The 23,304-nt window shown below is 33.4% G+C and overlaps 1 protein-coding gene across 2 annotated transcripts in view; it reads left to right on the forward strand.

Moving 5' to 3' along the window:
- The first annotated feature begins 3,242 nt into the window (after nt 1–3,242).
- The window catches only part of LOC128923089 (cadherin-87A-like), a 231,858-nt gene continuing 211,796 nt past the window's right edge, over nt 3,243–23,304 (forward strand). For both annotated transcript variants that reach the window (XM_054235551.1, XM_054235544.1), the window contains exon 1: nt 3,243–3,543. The gene's annotated coding sequence lies outside the window, so the exon portion shown is untranslated. The remainder of the gene's footprint in view (nt 3,544–23,304) is intronic.

The following is a 23,304-nucleotide window of genomic DNA, read 5'->3' on the forward strand; positions in this document are numbered from 1 at the left end:
CGATAATATATCGCAAGCAGCATTGTCAGCATATTTTTTATAAGAGTTAACTACACTTGTGTGAATGAAAAATGCATTGTCTATCATACAGACTTTAAAGCGACAATTAACCATATGCAACTCACCGCAACAGGAAATCAACATGTACATAGACTTTATACGTGAGTGTGTAATTTTACAAAAACCAAAACATAGCTACTCTAAATGAAATTCATTTGCACAGAGTGTTATAAGCTATAACCGCATTGTTCACACCTGCTGCCACACACTTTTGATTGCTACCCTCTAATGACATTTCGAGTAGCAGCACGTAACTCATACGCCCTGTACATACTCAACGCAAGCAAGCTTATAAATGTGTGTGAGTGTTTCACTCGTTGTGTGCCTACAAATTATGCGTGCTGATGAGCAAACGAGTAGGAGGCGGCGAGTTTGCAATTTCACATATACAAGCAGACAAACACATCTACGAGAATATTAAATATTTGAAACATACGTACTGACACACATACCTACATACTCAAATTTTTACTTTAGCGACAAGTTATGAGCATACAACTAATATATTTATATTCAGCGGCTGGTTTCAAATAGCTATCTGGGATATAGCATAGTTACATATTTTGATATATACATCAGAGAACTGCATGAGTGCCTAATTTCCGTACTTAGAGTAAACTTGCTTCAAAAGCGATGGCGGTGTCCACTCACACTCATAGACATGCATTGTGAGCTATGAGTGGAGAAGCTACTGAGCCAGTCGTATACTTGCTATTGCATATTAATTGTATTTGTTTTACACATTCTTCTTTTTGATTTTCACTGATAAGTGGTGATCGTACTCAACACCAGCAAAGGAAAAAGCAAGACACACTCATCACCAGTAGCGCGTGTACTTGAGTGTTTACTATTGTATTGTTGTTCGTGTATTCTTTTTTTGTCGTGCTTCAGTTTTTGTGCGTTGCTTATTAAGAACTGCAAACTTTTTTGTTGCTTTATGTATGCTGACGCAAGTGTGTCATTCGTTGTGGAACATTCCCTGCAAGAACAATGTCAACCTTTTGACTGTTCGTACGATAATTAGAATTAAAAAATTTTTTAGCATGTAAAATTGAAATATTTATATCCCTTTTTAATATAGTCAAAGTTTGCTTTTGGAAAAAAAGCGATTATTATTTCTTGTCCATGCATATACACACTAATTATTGTTTTGTTGATCATTTGACCTTCAGCTGCTTCTTACAGGGGTTTAGCACATGGATGACAGCGTCTTCGGCTGCTCGATCTGCCACTCGTGTAAATCACATACAAAACACACAAAACGAGTGTGCAAAGCAAAGTATTAAATGAACTCAATACTCAGAGAGTTGCTAAAATTTGAGAATGTCATTTACTCAAACCGCTTTTTTTGTGTTGTCGCTCAGCTTAAGTAATAACATGAATAAGCAGAAGAGAGTTAAGTGTTCTTTAACCGCTTTGAGCTAAGTGGAAAAATTCTGTGAGTGTTAAAACCACCGCGACATATTTGGCTAAGTGTTTTTGATACAGAAGTATGAGAAATATGCGAGTAAGCACGCGGTGTATTTTGAGTGGCGGTGCACTTCTGCAGGTCTCTGATTCAGGCCTTGGCGTAAAACATCGCGCGTGTCATTCTCCAGTTTCGAGTCGAAATGCTCGACCGAGAGTCATCGAAAATTAGACTCAACAGATGGACATAGCCGCCGCCAACATTTGAAAGAGCTAATCTTTAAAAATTAAATGCCAAATTATGTTCGTTCGAATAATAATAAACATTCCCATTAAATTCTAAAATCTTAAAATTGCCATTTTCTGTATACATATTTATATGCGATTAATGTGGGATAAGGCAGGTATGGTGTTGATTTCGACAACTTTTGAAAATAAATTGACAAAGATCTGATGTTTGCTATATATAATATTTTATTGATTTTCCCTATGCTCAATTACCTGATTACTGTCAGTGTGAGTACTGATTAATCGGCTGCGTGAGTACAATAATTCCTATTATTTCACTTCAAGTTATGTTGAAAATCTTGTGTTTCTATCATCGGGGAAGTTTTCGTAGCATTATTCGAACTCTGAACCTTCTCTCTTTTCTTCCATTTTTTAGTTGATGAACACATTAAGTGGAATACATCGTCTGGATGCGAGTGCGTTTTCGATTAAATTTTTCTTGTTATTACTCTTCGAGAATGCAACGTTGAGAATATGAAAAACTGAAAAAAAATACAATTCTATTGAATTATTTCATAGAATTTGCTGATATCACTGCATGCTGATTTCCTTCACCACCCCTCCTGTTCTAATCATGTGCTTACGAATCGGTTTATTTAATGTATTAGTACATTATTATTAAAATGTAAATTGTTATTAAAATTCAAAATAATTTATTTCAATATCGAATAAATTTAAATCTAAAGTGCGCAAATGACATCACTATAGTTATTTGAGTGCACTAAAAAGTAACCGCTAAGGAGTCATTCACAGCACCACTACATTGTTCAATTTGTAAACAAACGAAATGCAACAGGTAGAGAGATACAAACGAGCGTCTTTTGAGAAGCAAGAAAAAATGAGAGTAAGGCGAGAGCCAAAATAAGTATTAGAGAGAGAGAGAGGGAGAGAAAGCAAGAGAATATTTCTGAGCGTCCAAAACAGTATCGTCTTGTATTTTTTTTTCAATAAAGTGTAGTTAAAAATGTCTACCACTTTTATTAATGAAACCGTGGAACGAACAGGAGAGGATCTTGTTAGTGCAAGTCAGGATGTAATTAATATTAAGAGTACATAATTGTAATTATAATCGGTTTCTAAAGATTCTTATTTCAACAGCATACATATGTTTTATATATTATATTTGCAAGCAGTCCGTCATAAAAATCAATCAATCATACGAAGGAAGCTTCAAACTTGCTGACTCTCATTATATCGGATAAAGCCCACCTGGACTTCAAAAATATATATAACTACTGGAACACGTAAAAATTTATTTTATTCGTTATTCAAAAATATAAAAATCATATTTCACTGCCAACTATTTTTTAGAAATTACTCTATATTTATTTCCAAATTTATTATATTTGTTACTACAATAATATGCCTCCTAAATACTACTTTTCTCTATAGAGACACGAAACACTCTCAAACGCAAAGCATGCGAGCGAGATTATAACCACGATTAGGGTTGTCAGAAAATGCACCAACAGTTAAACGCCGTCGCTCATTGAGTTAACACGTATTTCGTTCGGGTAAAGTCGTCTTCATACAAATATTTATTTTCTGCTCTGCCGTCGGTAAGGTTTAGTAGTCTACAGTGTGAAGTATCGGTAATGTACAACGTGTAAAGTTTGCTGCGCAGTCAACGCAGACCACCAACAGCGACAGCGACAGAGCTAAAACTGCGTCGACAGCGCGGTTATTGTTAACAGTCGCAGCAGCAGCAGTGGATGTGTAGTAATTTAAGCGCTGTTTATTCTGTATTTCGCTGCTAATACTCTGTCGCAGCAGTTAGTTGTATTAAAGGTATGTGTTAATTTTGTTTGCCAACAAATAAGCGTATTGGTCTTCCTCTGCTATTTATTTATGCAATCAGAATTTTAGAAGTGTGGTTTAGTGAGGTTTTAAGTGGCTATAAAGTGAAGTGAAGTCAAAAGAATAATTTGAAAATGTGAAACTAAATTTAAGAAGAAAAGTTTGAAAGAACAAATTTATAAAAGAAGATACAAAAAAAACACAAAGTGGATTTAAAAAGGATAATATAGATAAATACATACATATGCATAAGTATGCAGGTATGTAATGTAAAAAATTAAATATTTCATATGGAAAGTGATGTCAGTGTGTTGAGTGAAGAAGTGAAGTGACTACGAGTAGCAGCAAATCAGGTTTTTTCCAAAGTGGAAGTTGAATTGTGGCGCAACGTCGCGTCAGCGAATGACCACAGAAACAGTAGACAAAGCGCAACAGAAATTCTCTGCGAGAAATCTGAAGACGAAGAATATAAAGTGATGAAAGAATAAAATTATGCTTACGTGAATTACACATGGCATTTTTTGTTTGTGTGTGTGTGTCAGCGTGTTTGTTTGTTGTTTGTTGTAAATGAGTTTTTGTCCACACATACACAAAATTAAGTATCTGTGTTAATATAAATGTATTTTGTGAGGTTTGGCAGCTTCTTACATTACGACGACGGAGTGCAGAATAGAATAGCGGCGGCTGTGTTTTTGCTGCCACAGTCAGCGCATGACCTTGGCTGCGTTCTGTAAATGTAATGTAAAAAACCGCATGAAAACAAATGACAGTGCTGTGAATGTGTGTTTTGGTATTTTCTGTTTGCCCTCTTGAACTTTTTGGCTGTTTTAGCAGAAGCTGTATAAGTAATTTCTAAATATTCTTTCAAGTGTAAATTCAAATAAAACGTGTGAAGTGTGTAAATGAAGCGCCTGAAATTTTGCATTTTATATGAGGAGAAAAAATCTTATTTGACTAAGAATTACTTCTTTCAACTCAGCGAATTGTGATAAGTAGTGAGTGATAAGTAGCATAATGATTAAAAAGTGAAGTGATAGAGCCATAAAGCCGACTTTTGGTTGCTTTAATTCATTTTTTTAAGGTGTGAACTGTGTAAATGAAGCGCCTGAAATTTTGCATTTTATATGAGGAGAAAAAATCTTATTTGACTAAGAATTACTTCTTTCAACTCAGCGAATTGTGATAAGTAGTGAGTGATAAGTAGCATAATGATTAAAATGTGAAGTGATAGAGCCATAAAGCCGACTTTTGGTTGCTTCAATTAATTTTTTTAAGTTAATAAAGTTGAGTTGGTGTAAAAAATCTTACGATTTGGTAGTTTCTTCCACAACTTACACCTATGACCGTCTCTTTTATAGATTCTTTGTAGAAAACAAACTGCTATGTATTGGAAATTCTTAATTGATAGCATCTTTTAACTCGTAAGGGGCCATCCATAAATTACGTCACACGAATTTAAGGACTTTTTAACACCTCCCCACCTCCTTGTCACAAGTTGTCACATTTTGAACTCACACCTCCCCTGACGTGACGTCACCCATTTTCCAATTTTATGGATTTATCATAAAATAAAAACAAAATCAGGTTATTCTATTTATTCTTATATTTATTGAATAATCTTTAATAAAATCAATATTTAGTTAAATATTAAATACTAGTCAAGAAGGAATAGATACTTAATTATGCTAATTAAAAATACAAAACTTAATCCTCTTGTTTCCATGGACTTTTGACACACTCCTCTTCTTCTTCCATTCATAAAGCATCGTCATGATTAATTAAACAGAGAATCTCTCGAGCACGTCAAGCCGCAATTCTTTGAGGACGAATTTTCGCGATATATAACAGCTCTTGTTTTTTATATGATTGTTTGTGTTGATTGGTGGCTTTATATGAAGAAAAATATAGGCCACATATGCTACACGATCTTTTAAATAAGTATGACTCGCCACTAGGGCAATAACTATCATATAGAACTTGTTTCAGATGGGATGATGCTTGGAGATTTAATAATATCTGTAGTAATAATGGAGCAAACTTTGCGTCGTTGTCATCACTCCCTGTGACTCCATAACCTTCTGATGTCTGTTTAATTAACACAGGTGGTGGTAAAAATCCTTCTTTTAATAATTTCCAAAGACTAGAACGTCTTACACCGTAACATGCAATAGTTTCACATTTAACTATTTGTAAAAAATATTGTGACTCACGTACATGTTTAGCATACCAAGTAGCATTATTTTTCAACATCATAGCCTGTACAATATCCAGTCCAGTAACAATTGGTGCAACATATTCAGCAACGACTGGAAAATTATCAATGACTAACTTGCTTCAAATCTCAGCCAACACATTACCCGCACTTTCGAAGTTTCGTTTCTCTAGATCTAAGTCAGTAGTTCGATTAATTGAATCAAGATGGGACCCAAAAGCATCATGTTTTAATAGTACACCAGTAAGTTCGCTACTGAGAGATGCCATGCGACGTGGTACAGAGCAGCCAGTCGTCTAGCACCAGGAGCGCAGCAGATGTGTGTGAAATGTGATGTCACAAAGCTTTTGACCCCCCCTGCCCCTTGTCACACAATATCACTTCTGAATGATACCCTCCCCCCCCTTCAAGGTGTGACGTAATTTATGGATGGCCCCTGAGTACAAAAAATGAGTTACACCAAATTGTTTCTTATTGCGCATACAATACATCTATGGAAGCACGAATACTCTAATTTCTAATCGTGGTTTTAGTGGCTACTGATTTCCCGCCCTTCCACCTTAATGGTCAATTAGGAGGGTCTAAGAATTGTTAAAGAAATATTATGAGTTTGTGTAGCACATTTTCTAATAGTTGGAGGTGTGAAGAAGGTGACATATCTTGGTTATTTTTCTTATAATGTCTATGAAAATCATAAAAAATAGTTAACTTCACTATATTATTATTGTAACGACTGAAATATAACTGAAATAATGAGCAAATCTGCCGAGCTAACAAACCTTTGGCAGGTATAAAACCGATTCCTCTCCTTTTATATAGCGTCGACTCTTGTGAGAGCATATATCGATCTGTGTACAAAGTTTTGATGCATTTTCTAAAAAATCCTTCACTATACTATGCGATAATTCCTTATGTTATAGTATAACAAAAATTAAGGTTTTTTTATTTTTTAGTGTGTATTTCAATCTTGCGCGTTTAACTCATATTAACTTATTATCTACACGCACTTAAAAAGGCACTTAAATTCTATCTAACTCTGATTATCTCTGAAAATTATTGCAAAAACTACATATTGGGTTAGAACATACATACATACATAAGTATGTATATAATTTGGCTTAACGACTTAAGCACCACTCATACAGAGTTATACCGGAAAAAAGTTTCAGTAATTTATACATACTACTGCTTTTGTAATTATCGGTATGCAACAACAAAACGTATTTTAAATTGCATGAAAAAAGGCGCGTTTACTTATTTAATCTGTATTTGCATTCGAAGTCAAAAGGTTCAATCAAATCTGTTCGCCATTAAATCAATATTCTATTCACTTGAATAACCGATAAGCTTCAAACACTTTCATAAAAAGTCATCACAAGTCTTAACGTGACTCGATATGCGTTTGTAGGCATAAATAAATATATGTACATTCTTATTTATATGTGATTGTGTGTATTCCTATGTGGTGGTATTGAAAATTGCAAATTAAACTCGTTGTAGGTGATATTGATACATACGAATGTGTACGTACACCCCAGTCTATAATCGTCAATATTTTTATTTTACATATTTTCTCTCTTGCATACATACAAAAGTGAAAACACATTTTATGTGCATGCATTTTTTGTTTATGAAATACATCCTTTTAACCTCAAATTAAACGATTTAATTAAACGTGTGCATTGACTACCTACCTACTTAAACTTAAACTTAAAGACATTAACTACCTACTTAAACTCATACAACAGCACATATATGTACATATGTTAGTATGAATAAAAAACGTGGGCGACATGCAACGAAAATGTTCAATTTGTCAGTACATAAATTGTTAATGACATTTTTGTACTATTTATTATATATGTTAGGAATAATTGAAATCGCAAATAACTAAGATGTTATAATTATATTCTTAACATGTAATGAAGCACTAAGTTAGGTCGCAGTCGACAATTAATAATTAAGGGCTGTGAAACTCAGAAAGAGTAGTCTGAAAAAATTTATAAATAACAAATGTTGCATATTAATTAGAGATTCTGTCATAAAACATTGTAGTGTTCCTCTCGTTAAGAAATGGTCAAATAATGATTATAGTTTGTGCTTTGACAACTGTTATACACACTGTGTGTTCTAAAAATAATGGTAATTTTAATTAAAAAAAATATATATATATATATATTCATTCGTCTAACGTAGTCGCCTTTAAATTAGTACCCATTCGATATTATGCACTTGCCAGCGCTTCTTCCCAATCTTCTTACTTGATTTTTGAGATCACCTTTGGCTTTTTTACTGTTTTCTCGCATGCTTGCAAAATGATGTCCCTTTATGGTTCTTTTTATTTTTGAAAATACGAAAAAGTCACACGGAGTCATGTCTGGCAAATATGGAGGCATCGTTACAGTATGGTTTGACCAAGAAATGAAGAACAAGCAAAAAAATGTGAGCTTTTAACAAACGAAAATCGCCAAGTTTATAAAAACACGTCTAACTTTAGCGGCTGCTATAAACAAAGTAAGCAGTGAATATGAACTTAAAATTGTATCGTACTTCGGGGGAATGTAAAAATTTACAATTGGACTCTCCAAACCTGTGAATTTTTAAATTTCACAATTCCCGTTATTTTTTGAGTACCCCTAAAGCTTAAAAGAACTTCCGAGTCAAAGTTAATTCTAATAGTAAAAGTACGGTCAAAATTGTCATTCTTTGATTATGTATAGACTCCTCAAACTTAGAAAATTCTTATCCGTAATTTTTTTCCTTACTGCTCGAGCTGCATAAGAGCACTTTTACTGTCACTTATATACCTGTACTCTTTAGGCATCTGCTTCTGCTTTCAAGTTCAAGTGGTAGATAAAAATATAGATCTTTATAATTATAGTACTTATAAAGATTCAAGCTCAAAAATTAAATATTTTACTTCGTCTATATATTTACATAGTTTCAGAGTGTGAATAAAATGGGTTCAAAGGGAAGATTTTGAGTTCAGATGAACAGTCATTACTGAAGAAGTGTTAATTTTAAGGTAATTTCTACCGTTTTTTTGGGGTAAGACATTTTTGTAAAAATATTTGTATTCAAAATTTAATCATCGCCTGAAGTGTTTTCGTTCGTTCTTAGTCTACAATTTAATTATTTAAGTATAAATCTTAAGCCATATATACAGCTACTTAAGGCTCCACTTATATTTCTCAACGTAACAGCACTTTTGTTTGCCCTTAGCAGACAAATTATTAAAATCCGAACGATTTGGCAAAAGGAGATAATTAAAATGTCATTAAATAACTTCTGTACAAAAATTCGAGTGCAGTTATTAAACAGTTCTCTTACCACTGCAATTAAAAATATACTTTTTACTCAAAAATAGTTTAACCAGTAAACTGCTTTATCGCCACCAGTTATTCGCCCCTCTAAGCATTTGTATTAGACTATTCATACTTTTATGTATACCACACGAATTGAACTCCATACATAACAAATTTACATGCACATTTACATTGACTCCATTCGCCAGCACCGATTTGACTCAGGTGAGCAACAATAACAACAACAACAAATCAAACAAAATATGTAGAATAAGCAAAGCAAAGCAAAAAGAATATTTACTATGATGTTTGCTGTGCATTTGTGCGGAAATCAGTTTGGCCACTTTGTATGCATGCACCCACACACACACACTTACAAATGTACTTACACAGAGGTGGAGCACACGTAGTTCATTCCAGCTCAGCTGGTGCTGTTAACAGTCGTAACGGTGTGTTGAAACGTGGTACGGCAGCAGCAGCAAAGAATGCTGCACGTCGACAGTGTGACTGTGTGGCATATTTTGTGCAGTGATCGAATTCAAAAGAAACAAGTAAGGAAGGGCTAAGTTCGGGTGTAACCGAACATTTTATACTCTCGCAATTTATTGATGTAATTTTATAAAGACAACACAATTCGACCCATATATTCGGCATAAAGTTCAATAGAATAACGAAAATCGTCATAAATAGTATATGGGGACTGAGGTAATTCCTAAACCGATTTCACTCGTTTTCACCACCAAGATACAACGTATCGAAGACTATACGCTCACTTAATTTAATATTACTTATAATTAGGTATATGGGATCTGGGGGAAGTTATGACCCAATTTTTACCATTTCAGGTACAGAGAGAAACTGTTATAAGAAAAAAATTCAGAGGGAATGAATTACATTAAAATATCTGAGGGATTTACCTATATTTTCGGTGAAAAATTAACCTTAGGCACTGAGTTCTTCATGTTTGATATCAGGGGCCTTGAAAAGTCATGGTTCGACTTTGACAATTTTTCCACAAGTGATGTCACAGCTCAAATACAGTATTTGTGTAAAGTTTTATTCCGCTAGCTTCATTGGTTCCTTATGAATCCATTATAAAGTGAACGAATCAGATGGAATTCAAAATTGGGTTATATGGGAAGTAGACGTAGTTGTGAACCGATTTCGCCCATATTCCACCCGTGTCATCAGGGTGTCAAGAAAGTGTTATGTACCGAATTTCATTGAAATCGGTCGAATAGTTCTTGAGATATGGTTTTTGACCCATAAGTGGGCGACACCACGCCCATTTTCCATTTTGTAAAAAAATCTCAGTGCAGCTTTCTTCTGCCTTTTCTTATGTAAAATTTGGTGTTTCTGACGTTTTTCGTTAGGGAGTTAACCCACTTTTAGTAATTTTCAACCTAACCTTTGTATGGGTGGTGGGCGTGGTTATTATCCGATTTCTTTCATTTTTGGACTGTATAAGGAAATGGCTATAAGAAACGACTGCAGAAAGTTTGGCTTATATAGCTTTATTGGTTTGCGAGTTATATACAAAAAACCTATTTGGGGGCGGGGTCACGCCCACTTTTCCAAAAAAATTACATCCAAATGTGCCCCTCCCTAATGGGATCCTATGTTCCAAATTTCATTTTCATAACTTTATTTATGGCTTAGTTATGACACAGTATAGGTTTTCGGTTTCCTTCATTTTGTGGGCGTGGCAGTGGACCGTTTTTGCCCATTTTCGAAAGCAACCTCCTCAGGGTGCCAAGGAACATGTGTTCCAAGTTTCATTAAGATATCTTAATTTTTACTCAAATTATCGCTTGCACGGACAGACGGACAGACGGACGGACAGACATCCGGATTTCAAATCTACTCGTCATCCTGATCATTTATGTATATATAACCCCATATCTAACTCTTATATTTCTTGGTGACACAAACAACCGTTATGTGAACAAAACTATGATACACAACCCGCAACTCTGTTTTTATGTATGTTTATGTGGTTTTCTTTTTGACTTCGAAATTCCGAAATTAAGAAACTTCAAGCTTTATTTGTGTCCTCGTAAACGAAGTTTATGTTTAAACAGCGCATCAACATAGAGTTTTACTTAACTACCAACCTAAAGAAGCAAATCAAAATTCTACGGTATAAAAGACAAACATTCCAAGCTCTGCATAATCAGGTCGCAAATGAGTAATTGTTCACATGAGAGCAGCAAGCAGATTTTAAGTAAATTCTGGCATTTTGACCGTTTGACTCTAAGCTGCAGTGTTAATCAACAAAAAACATACATAATTTTATGCGAAAATGAAACTTTGTAAATTAACATATGAGACAAATTTTCTTATATGATTCATGAAACTAAAGATTTTTGGCTTAAAATTGAATCTGAAATTGTTTCGAATGTTTTTAGACACATTTTGCCTTAATTTTTTAAGTAACCTTGCTTTGTCACAAGATTAAAAATAATTTCTAATTATTATTGATTAATAATTTCTTTTATTATTATTATTTTTATTTATTTTAATGATCTTTGTAGAAATAATTTCAAAAATAATATACCAATATTGCGTTTATTTATATTCCAAAAGTATCAATTAAATAAGTGAGGCCTTTATAAATATTTTGAAAGATATATGAATATCCGGAATTTAGGTAATTGAAAAAATTAGTATAATGCGCTTATCCATTTTAGCACGATTTTATCTATCAAATTTTATCGATCAAATGATGCATAAATGAAACAAAATATTATCCTGATATCCTTAGTAGCCCTTACTGTCCGAAGTTTATTTGTATCAATGGATAAATAGCAAGAATATCCGGATATTCGTATAGTTATTCTAGTCAATATTCGGATCTTTGAATAAATAAATATTATCCAGATATCCTTAAGGATCTATTAGCCAAATATCATTAACAATCGTATCCATATTATTCAGTTATTCTTAATATCGGCAACTCATTCATAACTTCTTATCTGCATGTCGAAATAATGGTAAACTAGAATATTAGACGGAACAATATAAATCCATTTGTTTCATACGTGCAAGCGGATAATCTGAACGGGTGTAATGATAACTGAATCACTACGAATCCTTAGTCCTGTAGTTAATAACAGGGGATTTTTACTGAATAAACCAGGAATTTATAGAGTAGAACCGACAAACACAAATTTATGTTTATAAACCATACAACTGTTATTTATACCTCGAACTATATTTGAAAATAATTTGTTAAAGGATTACAGCTGCAAGTGTAATTAGTGAATATTTGTGTTGCGCACACATATAGTGTACAAAGTATTTATTATTTATTTACATCAAATTAATTATGTATATCCTGTGGCCATTCCTTGGTTATCTAGTTTTGAGAAATTTATTCGCCTCAGTGTACACACAAATGGAACTAAATATGCAAGCCATGTAAAATCAAAAATATGAGTTTTGTTTTACAATTTGTGTCTAATAATGACTAACGGGAAAATAATGACAAATGTTGTAATCCATTTAGGTTTAAGTTGGCAATTGCAGTTGATTGATTTTATTGTTTCGCCAATTAAATTTTTTGGTTGGTTGTTGCTATTGTTGGTTTTTCTTGACAATTTAAATATTGTGTAAATATTGCATTACTTTCAAGTATGTGAAAAATATAGTCGTTTGTTTGCTATTTGTAAATTTTATTAAATTTCAAGAAATTCGGAAGAATATGAGACATGTAGTCTGTTAAAATTTAAATGGATAAAATATTAATATTTTTCTTTTTTTCCACATACTCTTTACTTTCACACATCCATAAATTTGTACTTTTGTGTATCGAATTTTATATTAAAATGGATATTAATTAATTGTATAAACAAATATTTATTAATTATATTAATAAATATACATTTTCCTGGAAATAAATAATAATTTCAGTTTTTTTATTATCAATATAAAGTTTTTTATGTTCTTTAAGGCAATCCCTTTGAGTTATAAAATACTGTATCACGGTTTCCATTTCATTTTTTACCAACCCAGGATAATTCACCGATCGTTTTTTCAAATAGATGTCAATTCGAAATACCAGGCAAACCCAATCCATTGATAACCTAAAACCAAGGTTCCATAAATTCGCGTTTTGGTTTTGACGCGAAGTGCTTGCACGGCAAACACTGTGAGTTTATCACACAAAAACTCACACAGACATACATACAAATGTAGATATATACAATCATATAGACACATACCACATACGACCATACATAAGTACACGTTCCAGGTGTATACGTGCGCTATTCTGAATTCAACTCAATCGGCTGCAATCTGTTCTTGCTCTCGCGCAAAAGCTTTTTATTAACAGTTAGTCGCTTAAAAACGTGCTAACAGCATTAAATTATCGTTATTTTTGTGTTAATCTTTTTTCTTTGTATTTACTTTTTAAGCGCTCTGTGCATGCGAATAAATCAAATTCCTTTTGAAATACGTGTATATTACAGTGATGAGCAATTAAAATGCAGCTACATATAAGCTTAATGAAGCGATTAACATATGATAAAACAAGTAAGGAAGGGCTAAGTTCGGGTGTAACCGAACATTTTATACTCTCGCAATTTATTGATGTAATTTTATAAAGATAACACAAGTCGACCCATATATTTGGTATAAAGTTCAATAGAATAACGAAAATCATCATAAATAATATATGGGGACTGAGGTAATTCCTAAACCGATTTCACTCGTTTTCACCACCAAGATACAATGTATCGAAGACTATACGCTCAATTAATTTAATATTACTTATAATTAGGTATATGGGATCTGAGGGAAGTTATGACCCGATTTTTACCATTTCAGGTACAGAGAGAAACTGTTATAAGAAAAAAATTCAGAGGGAATGAATTACATTAAAATATCTGAGGGATTTACCTATATTTTCGGTGAAAAATTAACCTTAGGCACTGAGATCTTCATGTTCGATATCAGGGGCCTTGAAAATTCATGGTCCGATTTTGACAATTTTTCCGCAAGTGATGTCACAGCTCAAATACGGTATTTGTGTAAAGTTTTATTCCGCTAGCTTCATTGATTCCTTATGAATACATTATAAAGTGAACGAATCAGATGGAATTCAAAATTGAGTTATACGGGAAGTAAACGTAGTTGTGAATCGATTTCGCCCATATTCCACCCGTGTCATCAGGGTGTCAAGAAAGTGTTATATACCGAATTTCATTGAAATCGGTCGAATAGTTCTTGAGATATGGTTTTTGACCCATAAGTGGGCGACGCCACGCCCTTTTTCCATTTTGTAAACAAATCTCAGTGCAGCTTCCTTCTGCCATTTCTCATGTAAAATTTGGTGTTTCTGACGTTTTTCGTTAGTGAGTTAACCCACTTTTAGTAATTTTCAACCTAACCTTTGTATGACAGGTGGGCGTGGTTATTATCCGATTTCTTTCATTTTTGGACTGTATAAGGAAATGGCTAAAAGAAACGACTGCAGAAAGTTTGGTTTATATCGCTTTATTGGTTTGCGAGTTATATACAAAAAACCTATTTGGGGGCGGGGTCACGCCCACTTTTCCAAAAAAATTACATCAAAATGTGCCCCTCCCTAATGGGATCCTATGTTCCAAATTACATTTTCATAACTTTATTTATGGCTTAGTTATGACACTGTATAGGTTTTCGGTTTCCACCATTTTGTGGGCGTGGCAGTGGACCGATTTTGCCCATTTTCGAAAGCAACCTCCTCAGGGTGCCAAGGAACATGTGTTCCAAGTTTCATTAAGATATCTTAATTTTTACTCAAGTTATCGCTTGCACGGACAGACGGACAGACGGACGGACAGACATCCGGATTTCAAATCCACTCGTCATCCTGACCATATCTAACTCTTATATTTCTTGGTGACACAAGCAACCGTTATGTGAACAAAACTATGATTCCCTGTGCAACAGGTTGCGAGAGTATAAAAATATATATACATCTTAATATATAAAAATCACGTGTCACATTGTTTGTTTTCGATGGACTCCTAAACTACTGAACCGATTTTAATGAAATTTTGAACACTGTGTGCAGTTTGGTCCAACTTGAAAGATAGGATAGTTAAGAACTCTCCTTATAGTCGCATTATTTATTTATTGCAAATTATTTGTTTATTATTAGCAAAGAGCTATCCACCAGTTGGTGGCGCTAAGTACGCTATTTTACAATAGATGGCGCTACACTTCTTTCTAAATTTTCATGGATTTAGGCTGTTATAACAAAAGCTGCCACTTGCTAAAAGCATTAAATGAAAATGCGTTGTTTGAAGTTTATATTATTTGGATGTGAGTACATTCATTTGAATATTTGTACGTTAGTTTGTGGTTTGTCTTAGTTTTCTAGCGCTTTTGGATACATATTTATGCATTTGTATATTCATTTATATATGTGTTTTTTTCATAAAAATATTTCATTTTCACTATATGTTCGATTGTGTGTGTAGATAAAATTTGTCAGTACGTGTATACTTTTTCTGTAGTTGGCTTTGTATATTCTTACATTACCGCAAGTGTTTGAATATATTTACGATTGTATGTATATTTTCTCATTTGTTGGTTTGTGGGTGCATATCATAGCTGGCTTTTGAAAATTTTTACCAGAGATAAAGAGATGTCCAACTCTATTTTCATTGGAAGTGAGAGCGCACGGACAAACGTCAAAACCTACCAATCTTTGACAGTTGACTGGAATCAGTAGGTTTTGACGTTTCGCAATTGGGAAACTGGAACGGCCATATTGAAATGTTGCTAAATAAATTATACGACAGAGACATTTTTAAACGCCGTGCAAGATTACTTATAAGAGCTTAAAACAATAAATATAAATGTAAACGCAAAATTTAAAAGAGGGTAAAGAACTTTTTTATGATATGCAGCATAGGGAAATTAATTTTTCATGGAAAATTGTAAAAAAATTATCAATTGTCAGTTGACAAGTGATAATTTTCCTTATTTATTAGTGAAAGTTCGAAAACAAGCAATTTTAACGTTCCTTAATATCGCTAAAAGAAATTTAAATATGTAATTTTTATATTAAAAATACAGTATAAAATTTTTTTTAACCGTAATAAATGTTGGGTATTTTAATTTAAATGCCCAAAAATTTGTATTTTGTCTGGTGTGGCAATAATTCAAATTGTTTTAAAAAACGCTTATTTTGAGGCGCTCTCACGTTGGAATAAGTTGGACATCCCTTTATCCCTGATTTTTACATTGCGGCTGGTGTTTGTTTATATACGTGTAGTTGATTGTATTTTTTGAAATTTAAATTTGTTTTTGTGGAAAAAAATTTGTTTGAGCAAGTGTTTTTTGTGTGACGTAATTTGTTTCGTTATTATGGTTGGCGATCCTGTTGAAAATCGATCAATAAAAATCACACAGCAGGACAATACTCTCAGCATTATTTCAGATCTACATCGCTCATTTGACACACTTCAATATCCTCTAATATTTTGACAAGGACAGGACGAATATCATATAAATATATGCATTTTAATACAAACTATACATTTTATAACTATATTCCTAGGTAATAATTTAAATGTATTAAAAAATAAAAAATATATATATAAATATATGTATATATGTATATAAATTATTCACAGCAAAGCGTCCCGGGTTTACTAGTATATCTATAAAAGCTAACTAGGCAAAAATGAAATTCTGAGCTGACACCTACATACTTAACCTGTTTTCGTATAGCGGTTAGTCAGAATTCCTATTATCATAAATCTTTTAACAATTCATAAAAGGCTTGCGTCCAAAGAACTTGACTAGTTAATGCGATGAGTAATGCTCTCTGACAGTTCTCCTTGTATTAATTCATTTGGTTTGGAACAGCTTAAGGATCACTGTAGAATAAGACTATAACACTAAAAACAAACACTCCGAATTCTATGTCTCTCCATGTCTATGTTTGTCTATCAATCTTGCTCTTTGGCTTAACAACAAATCTATAAGGATTCTATTAAACTGTTTGGTGTATCTTATATTTTAAAGACCGATTACTTATAAATGGTCAGGTTCTTCAACCTTTTCCGTTTATAGCTTTTCACTCCTAAACTTTTAGTGAATTTTCTTCCTCAAGATACAGCTGATACAAATACATTGTTTTAGAAAATATCTAAATCGAGTCTAAATATACAATCGAGTCAGGCGTGTATTTTTAATGAGTTGATAAATACATATATACATTTTATTTCCAGGTTTACTGAAAGAAGAAATCGCTCATTTACATGAATAGTGTCACAACTCAAAAGAGTCGATTTTTCAGGGGAGCGGTTTAAAGTTTTCAATTGTCTCTTATTTAGAAAATATAGAAAAATACCATAAGCGTATTGAAAAATCGTAGCATGTAATATATTTAATAAAATGATGAGCATCAGTGGACTAAAAAGAGTATACTGAAGCTTTGCCGTAGGCATAAAATGACCCATTTAGAATTATGTCGTTTCTGAAAAAGCCATGCCTAGTTCTGACACAACAGAAATGTGTCGTTGTTGTGGTTAAAAAATAATGCAACATAACAAGTTTTATAACGGCACGTTCTTATTTCACGCTTTATTTTTCAACGCATAAGAATGGAATTTTTTTATACAATGTGGACGACGAAATTACGCACATTTCTACATACTCAACTCAAAAATCGTGTTTTTTGAGTTATGACACTATTCATGTAAATGAGCGAAATGTGCTCTAAACAAATTATATAAAGTTTGCTTGTAGTTAGAAGATTTTTCTTCGCTTCGATTCTTTGAAACTTATCAACTTTTTTTCAGAAATCTGTAAAAAATCGTTCACACTGTCTTCTAGACTCGATGTGAAAAATGGTCGGCCTCTCACTGTGGCTTAATTCACACTAAACTTTAGTAAATAGTATAGCAAATAAAAAGAGAAGAACGCAAACAATAGAACTGAGTTACCTATCGTCTTTGGCTTGGGCAATAAAAAAGTCACATGTCTGCTGTTGCACGCAACTTTGTTGTGGCGATATATTTCGATTGTTATAGACAGTGCATGCGAGTCTAGCACAGAATTGGCTTTCTTGTTGGCGCACAAATTAAAGTTTCTTTTTGATGAATGGACTGGCCAATATTTGCAATTTCTAAAATGATGTATGGAGCTTATACGTGGTGCTCGGAGCGTTGAAATAATCAGCTGTTAGTATAAAGGTACAACCAAGAAAAATATCAGACCTAGAAATAATGATGGCTGGATAGAAATCACATAGATTGAGCAATATATAACCAAATAAGATATTCCGATGGTGATTGGACCAAAGGGAGAGAAGTGTTATGTGATTTGAATTCGATTTCAGCGTCTAGGTCTTATGATCACAAAGTTTAGGAAGCATTCGAGATAATATTGAGATAATACTCGAGGTAGAAAATTAGGTAGAGAATAATCTAAATTCTCGCACAGATCTGCATCTATGCAGATAGAACATATTTATTAGCTCGAAGGACATCATTTCCGCTTGTAATACTAATGAGATTGCTCCTGGAACCATTCATGTATGGCAAATTGAAGATTTTGTCTGAAGAACAGCTTCAGAAACCAATAATGGTTTGTAAATTAAAAATTATATTCTTAAACCCAATGACTACCCTCTTATTTGGGGTCTCATTCACTATCACATTGTTTAAGTCCACATACCGACATATATATATTTCTTAATTTCTCTAGGAAATAATTGACCTTGTGGTCAATGAATTATTTTACTTTTCTTTCAACAAATGTATTTGCCGTATATTTTCTTCGCAAACTTGTGTTTATACCGCCACGAACTTGAAACTAATACTATAAATTCACTTAATGTCAGCTTGAAAAAAGTTAATAAGTAAGTGTGGATGGGTGGTGAAAAGTAGCTAAATTGAAAATTTTTGCACTCTAAAGTAGTAGTGACAATATACATACATACATATTTTCTCTAGTTGCACTCCCAAGCTAGTTGGCTGGGGACTGTCTGGTTGTCGTGCTTGCTCTATTTCCCGCGTACGAATGGAATGTCATTCTTCGCCTACCACTTTCCTTCTAGAAGCCAACTGAATACATATGTACACATCTTCCACTTTCGGGTTTCAACCGGCGTCCCAGGTTAGGAAAATAAGCATAGCAAAGGGCTCAGTTTGAATTAATTCAGAATAACACCAAGTTTTCTTAAAGTTGCAACTGAAATAGACACACTCACTGACTTACATAATACATACATTGGTTTTAACATGCGTAAAATGCAAAATTGTTGAACTGTAAAGCCTTTGGAGAGGCAACAAGCTTTCCTTTATTCCATTAATTCCTAGGCGCATTTGTGCCAAAACCTGGCGAGTCTGAGCGCACAAATTAATTACAGTTAGGTAGAATGTGAAAGTGTGTCCTCTGTCGACGTTGACTGTTTACAAACCCAACTTTGTGGATGTACGAGTATCCCTCGGGTTCGATTGCATGTGTTAACAGTGTTGTTGAAATGTATGCCGACATTTTTATGAACTACTGTAGTTCAAATAATCACCAGTTTTACAAGGGACCGTTTTTGGTAAGATTAAAAATATTTGAAAATTAATACGATATTAGCAATATTTTGGAAAGTTTTTATCGATTGTCTTCTGATAAATATTCAAATATCATTGATTCTTTACATTCGGGGATCGAAAACTTATTATTGAGAAAGTTTCACGAAAACTCCATTATAGTGGTCGCAGAGTTTCACCGATGGAAAAGTTCAGATCATAACAATTTTTTTAAAAAATTTCGATGAGTCATCTAACCAAAATTTTGAGAGTGAAAAATGTTATAGTCGGATACTAATGATATCTTTATCTTTAATATAAAGCATTGAATGACCGATTATTATTATGTTTCCTTTTAATTTTACAATTGTCTAACAGACTGTTTACCTGTATATATGTAAATATGTATGTACGTCTTTAAACATAAACATTAACACCCATTCACCAATGTATAACTTCACAGTTAGAAATTTCGCCTTCATTCATTACATCAACCGGCGTACTCGCCCAACTGTGAAATGCTGAAAAGTGTGAGAAAGAAAAATATTGAGAATTCATTAGTGTTGTGTACAAAAAAGGAAGTAAAAATGAAAAAAAAAAACGTTACCAACAAAAAAATACATAAAGCACCAAAATCATCAATGGGAGACTTTCTTGCTGCGTGCCCAGATGTTACACAAACTTTTCAGCTAATTGTCAGCGGCAACTTTTCGAATTGCAAACAAATGTTACATGCTGCTTAACCGTTAGTTTAGGCATATGAGATTTTAGACTTGCCTGCCTATTAATTTTAGGAGCATTTTAAACAGTATGAGTATGAAAAATATTTCGAAAATTCGTAGGACCAAGCTTCCAATGCAATGCTTAAAAATCTTTCTTAACTGTAAATTCACATAAATCCACAAATAATATCTAAAATTTGATCTTACGGACCCCATACCTTGAAATATAAATTTGTATAGCTTCTTCCCACTTTTAAAAAGATCTTATACTAAAAGCACTGCACAAACAAAAATTAAAACCTACCCATCAACACTCACTTAAGGGTTAAAGTAAAAGCATTTCGTTGTCGAATTACAGCTTTGTAAAGAGTCCAACCGATACTAACGAAATTATAAAAGTTTTTGAAAATTCTAAAAGACAATTAGTTGCATAAAAGCAAGTCTCTTAGTTCGGTGGCATAAAGTATTAGTGAGTTGAAAACATTAAGTTGAAGTTAAGACATGGTTAAGTTGGCTGAGAATTTCAGTCAAAGGAAAAAAGTGACTAGACATTTCTTAGAAACAAATATACGTACAGATGTGTGGGTGTTGAAGGACATGTTTCGCGCTGTCTAGTAAATTAAAATACAAATTGCTAACATAGTAATTGTTCTGAAGGAAATCAATGAATGAATCGTTTTATGTATTCCTATTAGTATACATAATGATTGAGAAGTAAAGTATTTTATATTCCTTTGACAATAAGACTATGTCTCCCAATTGTTAAACCTAAAAGAAACTGCACAGAAATGACTTAGTTGTAAATCAGAGATACGTTGACTATTGGAAATTAATATTTTAGAATTCTCAACATGATTAATAACCAAGGTCGCTAATGTAATTTATATATAGCTCGCTTCAATAATTAATCTTATGAAATCGGTATAGTCAAAAAGTGTTAAAACAATTACCACACATCGGTTTTGGCGGTAGAGATCAGGTAAAATATGTATTCCCACGCTTGGACGTCAATTAAATACCACGAAAATCTATTGCCAAATATAAATGTCTCCTACTAAGGTCAAGACGATACCTAGATCTCTTACAATTCCTCCCAATGGAGAACGACCTTGCGACGACGTTAGTGCTGACATTCGCCCAGCCAACGCTAAATTCACGCGGGGCCAATATTAATTATTGCTTTCACGTCGTTTAATAATAATAATTCGCTGGTAAAAAAAATTGTATATATGTATTTCAAACCGGTAAATTCGCTTTTAGCATTTTAGTAATTTAACTGTTAAGTGTTTTTTGCTTATATTGTTTTATATTTTGTGCTCTTTTACGCCAATTACTTTAAGACGGTTATTAGTCGTGTGTGACTCACGCCGAATATGTGTAATTAATTTCATATTTAGCAGCTACGTTCCGTTCATAAAACTGTTAAGTTCCATTTTTTTGTTCATGAATATTAATTTGTTAGCAACTAAACTATTTCGAGGATTTAAATACATACATAGTTTTGACAATTTTGGTTTGCTGTTCTTATCTTATGCTACATTTGTATGAAGTTATAGTGCACTCTTGTAGGTATTCATATCCGACTTTTTGGATCACAATGTAAGGGTTTTGACACAATCTACGTGCTACATATATAAGGTAGACAGAGGCTCTTTGAAATTTATTCTTTCTATTGTAAAGATAAATTCGAAAAACGATTTCTTTCTGATCCTGACCAACAAGGGGTACAGTATAATGTAGAACTCGAGTTTTGTTTAAGTAATAATGAAGTAATAATGAAAATAATCATGTTCCTTGTCGACTCTGGTCTAAAAACATTCGACCTCAAGCTTATGTTTGATCTGCTTTCGGCGCTCTCTTATCATCACCACAAATCAATTGTACTTGAGCACTTTCAACACAATGATAGCACTTACAGCCGGTTTCACGAACTTTTTTAATTGAAAATTAAGTTCCATTTCGCAACCTGTTGCACAGAGTATAATAGTTTTGTTCACCTAACGGTTGTTTGTGTCACCAAGAAATATAAGAGTTAGATATGGGTTTATATATACATAAATGATCAGGATGACGAGTGGATTTGAAATCCGGATGTCTGTCCGTCCGTCTGTCCGTGTGTCCGTCTGTCCGTCTGTTCGTGCAAGCGATAACTTGAGTCAAAATTAAGATATCTTAATGAAACTTGGAACATATGTTCCTTGGCACCCTGAGGAGGTTGAAAATGGGCAAAATCGGTCCACTGCCACGCCCACAAAATGGCGGAATCCCATTAGGGAGGGGCACATTTGGATGTAATTTTTTTGGAAAAGTGGGCGTGACTCCACCCCAAAAAAGGTTTTTGTATATAACTCGCAAACCAATAAAGCTATATAAACCAGCAGTCGTTTATTTTAGTCATTTCCTTATACATTAAAAAAATGAAAGAAATCGGATAATAACCACGCCCACCTCCCATACAAAGGTTAGGTTGAAAATTACTAAAAGTGCGTTAACTCACTAACGAAAAACGTCAGAAACACCAAATTTTATATAAGAAATGGCAGAAGTAAACTGCACTGAGATTTTTTTACAAAATGGAAAATGGGCGTGGCGTCGCCCACTTATGGGTCAAAAACCATATCTCTGGAACTACTAGACAGATTTCAATGAAATTCGGTATATAATATTTTCTTGACACCCTGATGACACGTCTGAAAAATGGACGAAATTGGTTCACAACCACGACAACTTCCCATATAACTCATTTTTGAATTCCATCTGATTCCTTCACTTTATAATATATACATTAGGAACCAATGAAGATAGCGAAATAAAACTTTACACAAACACTGTATATGATCTGTTGCATCACTTGTGAAAAAATTGTCAAAATCGAACCATGACTTTTCAAGGCCCCTGATATCGAACATGAAGAACTCAGTGCCTAAGGGTAATTTCTCCCCGAAAATATACTTTGGTAAATCCCTCAGATATTTTAATGT

Source organism: Zeugodacus cucurbitae, chromosome 2 (assembly GCF_028554725.1).
Source record: "Zeugodacus cucurbitae isolate PBARC_wt_2022May chromosome 2, idZeuCucr1.2, whole genome shotgun sequence".
NCBI lineage: Eukaryota > Metazoa > Arthropoda > Insecta > Diptera > Tephritidae > Zeugodacus > Zeugodacus cucurbitae.